Source organism: Macaca fascicularis, chromosome 10 (assembly GCF_037993035.2).
Source record: "Macaca fascicularis isolate 582-1 chromosome 10, T2T-MFA8v1.1".
NCBI lineage: Eukaryota > Metazoa > Chordata > Mammalia > Primates > Cercopithecidae > Macaca > Macaca fascicularis.
The window spans coordinates 76,342,884-76,355,280 of record NC_088384.1 but is presented as its reverse complement, the minus strand read 5'-3'; the positions used below and the strand labels follow the sequence as shown (position 1 = coordinate 76,355,280).

Sequence of the window (12,397 nt, the reverse complement as noted above, 5' to 3'; positions counted from 1 at the left end):
ATAGAAGGAGAATGTTGGAGTTGACAACTTTTTATGTTTCTTTATAGCTACTTATTATGCAATAATTGGGCAGCATTGGAAGACATGGCCACTGTATCTACAATTTTCACTTATTTTATTTCAAGAGCTAAAATAGGCTAAAGAACCTTAGGATTGCCTCCTACCCTGGCTTGATTAGCCACCTTTAAGGCTTTGAACTCAAAAAGTCCTTAATGCCTTGGGGTTCATATCCAGGTGGTATTTGCAAATGAATATCAATCCTGAAATAATTTAGAGGTATTTCCATTTAACATGTTTAAAGTGAAAATTTTTATGCTTAAAATGGTATGCTTCAGTTATTTGGAGTTTTTTATTAGAGAGGCTTGAAATAATTCATGTGATTCACTAGTCCTTGAACTTCTTATCAAAGGATAGTAGGCCTTTTAGCAACTCCATTAGGCTATCTCTACAGAAACACATCCCCATGTGAAGGTTTAGTCAAGGGTTGTATTGTTATCCAGAGCATGCTGCCCTTTAAAGAGAAGAAAGCTTTCCTTTTTGGGAAAAGATGTCTCTGATCAATTTTGGCTAAGGCTTAAGCAATGATTTACGGGCTTCAGTTGACCCACTTGTTATTTATCTAGGCAAAATGAGTTTTCTATTGATTGGATGTCTCCCTTGATTACATTTAATCTTTGGAGTGGGATCTCAGGATGGAAGAAAGAGACATTCATGATAAATGTAGCTTTTTTTTTTTTCCCCAGGAAAGCTTGGGAGGAAGACATACTCTACCATACAGTCCTTTCCTCTTTTCGTGGATGGCAAAATGATACATCACTTCCCGAAGCTTGTGTTAGAAGATGCCCCTTCACTGGTGTGAGATGCTTAAAAGGACAATGATTTGTGCAGGGAACTAACCCCTTGTGCTACGTATCCTTTTGCTCTATTTTACTGATATGACAATTGGAGCAGGATAGTTTATGTGGCAAATTTTCCTAGCATTTATATGCACTGCTTACTACATTCACATTTTAGTTTACAAATCTTGACAAAGACAACCGAATAGGAGTTTTACATGAATGTGCTTATTTTGTATTGAAGTATGACACATATGCAGAGAAGTGACATTGTCGTAAGCAAATGGCTTGATGGCTTTTACAAACTGAACATATATGTAACAAACATTGAGATCTAGAAACAGCTCTTTTTCAGCCCCTTCTTCCTGAAACTCTCCTCTTCTTCCGCCTTGACCAAGTATAATCTCTCTCCTGACTTCTAGCAGAATAGGTCAGTTTTGCTTAATTTTATTTTTATACGAGGTGAATCTCTAGTGTCTGGCTTCTTTTTCTGAAAGCTGTGTTTATGGGATTCATCAATATCATTGTATGTGGTTATAGATTCCCATTGCTGTGTAGTAGTTCAATGGCATGAATATACACTAATCATTTATCCATTCCACTGTTGATGTGCAATTGGACAATTTCCAATTTAGAGCTATTATGAATAATGCTGCTAGAGCCATTCTAATGCATATCTTCCAATGAACACATATACACAGTTCTCTTGGGAATATGCCTAAGTGTGGAATTGCTGGGTCATAGATGTACATTTTTAAAAGTCACAGTATTAGAGTCGAGTATGCAGACTTGACTGAATTCTAAAACCAAAAGCTAATTTTTTGAAGTGTGAAGTTATCTTTGGGGAAGGTGAATAATGTGAAGAAACATAACATTTTTATTTATGGAAATAAATTTCATGTCCTCTGAGCTAACATCGCCCGTTCTTACGTCTGAATGGCAGGATGTTGAGTGTGCTGATGTGGTCATTTTCTGTGGGGCTGCTCCCAGCTTAGCATTCTTGCCACATAAACTCTTCTAGCCCAAACCTTGAAATGCTGCAGGAAGTGGCATCAGCCCTTTTGTGTTCTTTTCCTGCACCAGGTTGCTCATCTCTCCCTGTGCCCATTTGAGGTAATATACTGACAGTTGTCAAGATGAGTCATGGCTCTTTCTCAGACACACAAGTTTGTGACTAATTGACAAATCCTCTGGACACAGGCTGAGCCACCAAGAGCCACCCTAGTCCCAGCAAGTTCAGGCCTGGGCTGCAACCTCTGACAGCCAGAGGGGAAAGCAAACATTGGCAGAACAGTTCTGTTTATTTGCTTCTCTGATTTTGAAGACATGTAGCTTTCTCTCACTCCTCTCCATTTTCTCTAAAAAAATTTATTAATCTTAGCTTATTTATGGCCTTTAGCATTTGTCTGCCTGTTCATGCATGTGCTCAGAATCTGAGGAGTATGTGTGCGAATAGAGGCCTCAGGGGAGATGTGGGCTCAAGCCGAGTCCAAGTGGCCTTTGAGTGTTGCCGTCTTCCTGGCCACCTTTCACTCCCTATGACTCCTCTGACTCCTTTGCACAGATGTCATTGCATTAATATAAAGGAGGACTTGAAAACACTAAAGAGAAATAAGACGTGAACAAGAAGGATAAGATGAGTCTTTAAGTGGTAGGTGTTGATTATCTGCATAGATGTTTCAGGTCTCTTGAGATTTTTTTGGAAACCATTTTCCCAATTGTCCCAAGTTAGTTTTCAGGCATTACTCTAGAGGTGTGTGTGTATGTGTGTTAGTAAAATGTCAGCACTAGGTTTTGCAGTCACATATGTGCTGCTAGTTCTGTAGTATCTCCATGGAACTAGCCTAGCAATTACAAAAACGTCCGATATTGGTTGACTACAAATAGGTATTGCCTTGTGTATGAGTGGGGTGACATTTTGAATCCCTGGAATTGTCCTCTTCACTTTGCAACATCCGCTCACTCAGAAAAATCCTTGCATCGCTTGCCTGAAGGGTGGAAGAGGTGGGAGTCTAAATTAGTTTCAAGGGACTGGACAATTTCATTCTCACCTACTGAAAGCACCATGTTTGTTGAAGAGAAACTTTCAGAGTAGGCTCAATTAAGCCCAGACAGTTTGATTTAACTTGTTTTTAATTGTAGTGGGTTATTTTTTCTGGCATGGAGCCACTCAGAATTTCATCTGTGAGTTCCCCAGATAATCTCCATCTACTTTCACAATTTTCTCAGCAATATTCAGAATTCCACGGCAGTGGGACCTTCTCCCTTCCCCTGTTTTGGTATTCTTTACATCATTCAAGGGTGTGGAGATTAGAAGGCATCCTCTTGGTGGATTGTGGTTGGGAGGAGGGTGGTTTCTGCAGGAATACTCTTCACAAATCTGCAGTCTGTCTTCAGAGGCTAAACTTGTTTATTGTAGAACTGGAAGTCTCCAACGATGGCAGGCCCCCTTCCTATATTCAGCAATTCCTTTTGTGTCTCCAAATCAGGGAGTTATTGCCTAATCTTTATTACAAAGAAGAGCCTATTACCATCTCTGATGGCAAAAGAGGAGAAATGGAGGAGTTAGTGTTAGGGAAACCAGTGCCCATTAACCTACCACAGTGGTTTGCAAAGTGTGGTTCCTGGACCAGCAACATAAGCATCACTTGAGGACCTCTTAGAGAAGCACACCTACTGAACCACAAATTCTGGGGCTGGGCTTTTAACAGGTTTTAATAAGCCTTCCAGGTAATTCTCAAACAGGCTACAGTTTGGGATCAACTTCTCTCAAATCAAAGATTGCTTTTGCCAGTCTCAAATAGTAAGACTGTAAATTTTGGAAGAAGTATCTCTGGGTTTTTCTTCTTTTTTTTCATCATTTTCTTCTCTTTTTCAGTGGTGGTAACTTGTACTGAAGTAAGACAACAGGTATAAAATAAACCCATGTAAAATATTAGCTGCAACTTCCTTAAGCCTGGGCTCTCTTTTTCCCAGCAGAAGACTGATAAAAGAGCTACTGTTAAATATATTGAATGTTTATCCCCTCACCTTGTATATATTTGAGAAATGATTAAGTCTCTAATCTTAAGTTTCTAAACTGAATGCCTTCTAGACCAGGCTCTCTCTCTCTCTCTTGATTTCTCTGAATAAAGTTACTAGCTGCCATTTTTGATGTATTCTTTTGCCTGGTGGCTTCAAAATAGTATTTTGTTTTTCTTTCCTTTCCTCCTGTTTTTTGCTGGAAATTTCTCCCAAGGCATTCTTCATTATGGACCTCTGCTGAGTATATATGATAACACAAAATTCTGGTTATGGCTGGAAAGCATAGAATTCAGAAGAAGGCTTTCTTACCACTACTATACCAACAAGTCGAGATAGGTATTCCACAGTTTGTCCATTGCAGGGTAAATAGAGAATGGAATGGCTCACTTCCTGAAACCTCAGTTGATGTCTAACTTAGTGCGGGAAGGAGAAGTCATGGAGCAACAAATCACCCATTGTTCATTTCCATGCTAAATTTCTGGAAAGCTTTGATGACTACACATTTAATTATGAGATTTAAAAGTCACCTCATTAAAATATAATTTATACACAATAAAATATTAGATGTTAAATGTAGAGTTTGAGGAGTTTGATGGTTGTATACAACTGTCTCACCAATTAAAATATATAACATTAATTACTATTATTATTATTTAGATACAGGTTCTCACTCTGTCACCCAGACTGGAGTACAGTGGTGTGACCACAGCTCCTTGTAACTTCAAACTCCTAGGCTCAATCCCACCTCAGCCTCCCAAAGTACTGAGATTACAGGTGTGAGCCACCATGCCCTATATCATAATATATGATATTTTTATCAGCCAGAAACTTCCCGGATGTCCCTTTGTAGCCAGCCCCCTATCCCTGCCCTATGCAGCCAGTGATTTGATTTCTATCGCTGTAGATTAACCCTCCTTGTCCTGGAACTTCATACAAGTGGAATCATACAGTATATACTTTTATGTTTATGTTGACTTCCTTCACTCAACATAGTGTAAATATCCAAACTTACGCCCCAGGCTAACATTTTCTTTTCTTTTTTAATTAACTTTGAAGTTCCAAGGTACATGTGCAGGTTTACTATGTAGGTAAACTTGTGTCATGGGGGTTTGTCGTACAGATTATTTTGTCACCCCACGGACTAAGCCTAGTACCCACTGGAAACCATAGGACCTTTGAAATTCCTTCAGGACAAAGAGGCAATTCACCTGCTGTGTTGCATATATCAGTATTTTGCTCTTTACATTACTCTGTAGTATTCTATTATGTGAATATATCCAATTTTCTTTGACAGATATTTGGGTTGTTTTCAGTTTTTTGGCTTTTATAAATTAGGCTTCTATGAACATTTATGTATAAATCTCTTTATGGACGTATGTTTTAATTTCTTTTGAGCAAATGCCTGAGGGTGAAATTGCTTAGCTATGTTTAACTTTGTAGGCAACTGCCAGTTGTTTTCCAGAGTTGTTGTTCACCGAAAATCTATGAGGGTTTTAGTTGTTCCACCTGTTTGCCAGCACACACAGACTGTAAGTCTTTAATTTTAACCACTTAAGTAAGTTTAGGTGTCATCTCATTGAGAGATGGTTAATATAAAAAAACCTCCTATCTTCTTGTGGGTTTCCTTGCTGGTAATTCTAAAAAGGGGGCCAATCAGCTTAGAATGTAATGTAGAGATGTATAAAATCTTCCGGTATGAAATTGACAGAGATCACTAGGTCATGCGCACAGCTCATTAACTATTGGCCTGTGATCACACTGGGAACTTGAGGACATTGCTTCTGCTTTCCCTCTTTTTTGGAAATTTAATCTGCCTGAACATTTTCTTTTTCAATATTCAAATTTCTTTAAAGAAGGTAACCATTAAAGGAAGGCATTGTGTTAGTTTCTTATGGCTGCTGTAACAAATTACCACATACACATGACTTAAAACAACAGAAATTCCATTTTTAATTTAATTTTCTTTTTAAAAATTATTTATTTATTTTTTTAAACTTTTAGGTTTGGGAGTGCACATGCAGGTTTGTTACATAGGTAAACTTGTGTCATGGGTGTTTGTTGTATATATTAGCTTGTCACTCAGGTACTAAACCTGATACCCATTAGTTATTTTTCCTGATCCTTTCCCTCTTCTCACCCTCCATCCTCAAGCAGGCCCCAGTATCTATTGTTCCCCACTTTGCATTTATGTGTTCTCATCATTTAGCTCCCACTTATAAGTGAGAACGTGCATATTTGGTTTTCTTTTCCTGCATTAGTTTGCTAAGGATGATGGCTTCTAACTCCATTCATGTTCCTGCAAAGGACATGATTTTATTCTTTTTTATGACTGCATTGTGTTCCATGGTAAAACAACAGAAATGTATTCTGCCACAATTCTGGAGGCCAGAAGTCCAAAATCAGCTTCTTGGGGTTAAAGTCAAGGTATGTACAGGGCTGTGTTCACTCCGGAGACTCTAGGAGAGAAGCCATTCCCTGCCTTTTCCAACTTCTGGTGGCTGCTGGCATTTCTTGGATTGTGGCCGCATTCCACAAAGATGTGCCTCTGTCTTCACATTTTTCCCTCTTCTGTGTGTAGTATAAATTCACCTCTGCCTTTCTCTTATAAGAGCACTTGTACTCGTATTTAGGTGCTACCTGGAAAATCCAGGATAACCTCTCTGTGCCCAAATCCTTAATTTAATCACATCTGCAAAGACCCTTTTTCCAAATAAGGTAAGATTCATGGGCTCCATAGGTTAAGACCTGATATCTTGGGAGCGGGAATTTTTCAGCCTTCTACAGACATTCACCCTTAAAGATAGTTGTGTCTGAAGTCGAAGTTCTTGTTTCCTTTTGAGGAAGGATGTTTGGAAGAATAAAAAATTATGTGAATGCACAAATTCCATGAATTATTTCTGCAGGTTCCTATAATCATCTGGAATCCATCCGTAAATAGCAGAAATAAAATGCCATGAGGAGGAGAAATAGAGGACAATCCACAGGTCCACTAAACTGTATTACTTGTTCATAATGCCATCTTTCCTCTAGCCCTTATCATGGATTTCCTATAGGTAGAATGTTCTTTCCCCATGCTGAGTTTAGGTTTGGCAATATGACTTGCATTGGTCAGAAGAATGAATGTAAGCAGAAGTGATAGTATGCCAGTTAGCAGCTAGGGCCTGAAATGTCTTTGCAGGTTTCCATCAATCCTCTTGGAGCTCTGTTCTCCACCATGAACTACCAGATCTTGCCTCCAGTAGTCATTGTTCCTTCTGCCTGGATCCTGGAAACAAAACTTATACCTGACCCAAATTGGGAAGTCTAGTCTGACCCAGAGAAGCCCAACTAAGTCCTTCTGAAGCAAGCTTACCTGCAGATCGATGAGCATGAATTAAATGCCTGTTGTAAGCCACTGTGATTTTTGTTTTTTTGTTAGGTAGCATTAACACAGCAAAAGCTGACTGATACATCATATATGAATCCCTTTCTATCAACTTTTCTATTCTGGCAAGCTGTATTGAGCAGTGCAGAAGGAAACCTCAGAGTGTTCATTGCTTTCCTTTCCCTAAAATCCTAGACCACCAGTTAAGCAGTCAGCTCCTCATTTGCTTTTTCATACTGCTTTTAGAAAATTAGTCAAAAGGGTTTTCTACACTGAAGGCACTCCAGTCCTAAGGAACATGCCAAATCATGATATTCTAAGTGGTTCCCAACATCAAATGGCTTATAACTCCAAAAAGGAAAATAAACAAAACAAGCAGCCTCTTCTCTCACTTAAGAGTGAACCACAATTTCACAATATCTAGGGACAAAGGGAGGGGAGGAAGTCAGCCATCTTTTTCCTGGAATCTGGGGAAACATTTGTCTTTCCTTGTTCTATTTTTCTGCTAGATGCTGATTTCAAGCCCCTTTCGAAAGGAGGTGGAGGGCAGGTAGGAAGAATTGAGGGCTCAAATCCTGGACTTGAACTTCAGTAAGATAGGCAACTACCAAACTTCCCTCATGAATTCCATAATATTGACTGCACCTCAGTTTCATCCTTAGGCAAAATGTCATTGTCTGCAATGCAAATATTTGCAAAATCTGTGTTGGGTTGTGGTTAATTATGGTAGAAACAAACCAAAACAAAACCCACAAAAATCAAACAAACATAAAACCCCTGTACACCTCCTCTCCCAATTTCACCTGTTGATCACCATTACTTAATCAATACCAGTTTTCTGCAGGCACTCTTCTTATCAAGATCATGGGTATCAAGTTATAGCCAAACAGAAATGCTTGTTATCCCTAAAATTCCATTGTGTGAGAATTTTTCCTTAAATAAGATATTTTTTGTTCAATACTAGAAGAGCAAAGATATTGGGAATTTACCGTTGTCTTAAATGAATATCTTCCCTGAGTCCAGTATTATGGTCTCACTACCCCATAAAATTAGCAAATCATACTTGGGGAAGATATAAAGAACTGTTGATATAAAGGAAGCTCCAAAATTCAGTGGTGCTGATAGCATTATAGGTAGAAAATTGGTGAGTTGGGAGGATGACATGCCTTAGAGATGACAGTTTGTGTGTTCCCCTTTATGAGGTGGGTGGGGAAATAGGGTGTCTATTATGTCAAACTACCCTCACCTGCAACAGCGAAGGTCTGAACTTTGTTCAGCTGGATATATTTAACGTCATTAAAATGTAACAGATATGAAAGTGGTTCTGTCTCATCCATTTAAAGTTTCCAACATAAATTACTACTTTACATGGTACACTTAAAGCCAGGTCTGTTTTGTGTCAATGCTAAATGAAAATGGAAAAATAAAGCCAGAGAAGAGGCTAAAGTTCATTGATGCAGTAAAAAGTGAAAAGGAAAGCAAAACGACGTTCCATTTTCTGAAAGGCTACCAGCCCTGCCTTTGATGTTGAGATTGTTCAATTACCACAGAATGTGAAAGATGTTCTGTAATCATTAAATTGTCATTTCCCCCCATCCTGAATATTGTAGTGCATTTCCTGTCTGAGTGAAGCAAGATAAATTAGGTTCAGGCATTTCCCTGGAAAGGGCACTTTTCATTCCATGTGATGCTGACCTTTTTTCCTTTCTAATGAATACAGCCTTAAAGTCCTTTTTACCAACTGATGTGTCCCTGTCTCAGAATGGTATACTCTTTTTTTTTTTTTTGAGATGGAGTCTCACTCTGTCACCCAGGCTGGAGTGCAGTGGTGCGATCTCGGCTCACTGCAAGCTCTACCTTCCAGGTTCACGCCATTCTCCTGCCTCAGCCTCCCAAGTAGCTGGGACCACAGGTGCCCACCACCAGGTCTGGCTAAATTTTTGTATTTTTAGTAGAGATGGGGTTTAACTGCAGAGATGGGGTTTAACCGTGTTAGCCAGGGTGGTCTTAATCTCCTGACCTTGTGATCCACCTGCCTCAGCCTCCCAAAGTGCTGGGATTACAGGCATGAGCCACCACCCCCAGCCAGTATGCCCCCCCTTTTTTTTTTTTTTTGAGACGGAGTCTTGCTCTATGCCCCAGGCTGGAGTGCAGTGGCGCGATCTCGGCTCACTGCAAGCTCCGCCCCCCCGGGTTCACGCCATTCTCCTGCCTCAGCCTCCCGAGTAGCTGGGACTACAGGCGCCCACCACCTCGCCCGGCTAATTTTCTTGTATTTTTAGTAGAGACGGGGTTTCACCGTGTTAGCCAGGATGGTCTCGATCTCCTGACCTCGTGATCCACCCGTCTCGGCCTCCCAAAGTGCTGGGATTACAGGCTTGAGCCACCGCGCCCGGCCCAGTATGCCCATTTTTATGCCTTGTTAGTTTTAATCCCTTCTAAGACATCATCTTCTCTTTAGTATTTAGGTATAGTTAGATGCTATTTCATGCTGCATTTAAAGTGATGGAGACTCTTCAGCAGCATAAGCTTGTTTCAGATGAGAGGAACTAATCCAAAAATTTCAGTTATTTTAAAGCACCCACTTTATTGGACGTATGATCTATAGACAGCAGAAAGAAAAGTGGACTTGGTAATGGTTATTCGTTGGCCCTCAGATTCTTCCTCTTACCTGTTAAACACATATGCCAAGAACAAGTCCCACGACTATTAGCCTTGCTCCAAACATTCCTGTGCACATGTGTTCAACACAGGCAGATGAGGCTCAGCGAGGTAGCCCAGTCTGGAGGACCCAGTTCTGCAGTGTGAGGCCCACATGCTAATTCTGTTCCATCTGGTTTCGTCCATCTCTCAAAGTGTATATTACTTGATTACAAACAGTCACAGTCAAAATGTTTGTAATTATTTCCCACCGAGGTGGTGAATGTCTTGACTGACTGGATTTTCTGGCTAGATTTCTCCCTTCTCTGTGGATGGTCCCCCACGCCCATAGGCAGGTTAAGTTCCACTCAAGAGCCAGAACTAGTCTTGTTCTTAGGGGTTTAGGACCGTGGAAGAAGTGGTGCTAACGCAACCATATTGCTCATTTCTAGAAAGTGAGCTTCTCTATTGTTTTTGAGGCCCAGACTAAATCTTTGTTCCATTTTCCATGGGTTTCTCTCTCAGGCCCACTTATACTCGAGTCCTTGTCTTCACAAATGCTTAGAACCAGTGTTTAATATGCCAGGCTGCTATCCCAGAGCCACAGTCAGGGCCTGATTCTGCACTCTTGGGCTTCACAATTGCCCAAGAGTGCTACTATTATTATTATTCACAATAATTAATAATAATAATAGCAGCCACCTATTAATGGATGAATGCTTATTTCAGGTACCTAATACTAAGCACTTTTAATGTCACAATTCTTTCCAAAGTTGAGACAAACATTTTCATATTAAAGGTTCTGTAGTTGTTTTAATATGCATTAGAAATGTTTTTATTTTAAAAAGTTATAAATTTATTTTAATTAGACTAGAAAAAATGATATGCTTTAAGCCCATGATTTCATGGATATTACTGTTTGTAAGGCAAGGATAAAGGAGAAGAGAGAGTGAATTTAAGGTTGACACATGATTGTTTTTCTCTTGAAAATCTTGCTGTGGCAGACAGGCCCACGGCTTTCCTGAGGGTACCTCTCCTTTCTCCCCAGTTTTCAGTGGTTGATAATTTCTGAGTTTCCTCAATATCTTCTGTTGGCTTCTCCACCACCTGTTGACAAAAGTTCTGTAAGAAATTCCCTTGTTGTAAATATATAAAGTGATTTCTGTTTTCTTGCTTAGACTCTGCCTGACACAAGCTGGTATGTTGACCATATCTTTATGAAAGGGTAACAAAACTGAGTTTTGATGAAGCTTAGCAACTTGCTCAGGATCTTACAACAAACAAGTGATGGAACTAGAATTAAAATCTAGTTCTTTTTGACTCAAGAGCCTATCTTCTTCATTCCCGCTCTTCTGCATACCTTAATTGACTTCACAGACTTGCCTGATACTAGTCGTTTGCATAAATGGCCAATATGACCTAAAATGTACCTCTCCCTGAACAATATTTCTTCACCAGCACGCAGAGCAGCTCCCCAGGAACCTGGTCTCTGCTCAGCATGCCACACCTGGATCAACTAACCATTTCATCTGGGTGGTGGTTAGGCAATTGTTCAATTATTCAGAAGATTGCTACAATTCTAGATCTGGAGGGACCCTGTAATGATCTTGACTGCATCTTGCAGAATACCAGCAGAAAAGAGATGGCAGAGTCAAATCAGGAGAATTCAAGAAGCAGGTGGCAGATTGTATTTAGCAAAGACAGCCACACTATGTCTATATCAACATCCTATGCTCCCATTATGATGTGGTTTGCATTTCCCCATCAAGAGGTAGGTTCTGTATTCTCTCCCATGAACCTGGGTGAATTAACTGCCTTGATGAATAGAATGCAGAAGTTAAGCTCCATCAATTCAGAGGTGATGCCATAAAAGGCAGTGTGACATTTCTCTCTCTCTCTCTCTCGATGTTCTCTCTCTCTCTCTCCCTCTCTCTCCCCCTCTGTCTCTCTCTTTTGGTATACATGATTGCTCTGGGGAAAGCCAGATACCACACTCAAAAAACCCCACAGAGAGATTCCTATGGAGAGAAACTGAAGCCACAATGAATAGCCAGCTCCTACTTGCCCGTGTGAGTGAGTGAACTGCCATGGAAGTGCATTCTACATCCAAATGACTGAAGCCCCAGCCAACATATACCTGCAACCACATGAGAGACCCTAACCAAAAATTTCCCAGCCAAGTATTTCCTAAATTCTTGATCATCAGGAACAGAGAGAATTAACACATAATTATTATTTTAAGCCACTATATTTCAGGATGAGTTATTATGCTGTGATAGATAACTAAACAAAAGGTTTAATAAAGGGATTATATAAAGGGCTGACAATACCGACAAGGGGTGGTACAGTATCCTGGAGCTTCTAGTAACCAGGCTGCTATCACTCCTAGACCTTAGAAGCACAAGGCTGTGGAGACAGGTTCACCTGAGAGAAGCAGTGACCTCTGGTCAAGGGTTGCAGCCAGCCCAAGGTGGTCCCCCAGGGAAACAACTGGAAGAATAAATGCCTCAACCTCACTACCCTCTTCTTTCAG

The 12,397-nt window shown here is 40.2% G+C and overlaps 1 long non-coding RNA gene across 1 annotated transcript in view; it reads left to right on the top strand.

Annotated features, from left to right (window-relative positions):
• Positions 1 to 743: 743 nt before the first annotated feature.
• LOC102130967 (uncharacterized) overlaps positions 744 to 12,397 on the top strand; it is a 29,366-nt gene continuing 17,712 nt past the window's right edge. Inside the window, exon 1 of the long non-coding RNA XR_001494049.4 lies at positions 744 to 909. This is a non-coding gene — a long non-coding RNA (uncharacterized lncRNA). The remainder of the gene's footprint in view (positions 910 to 12,397) is intronic.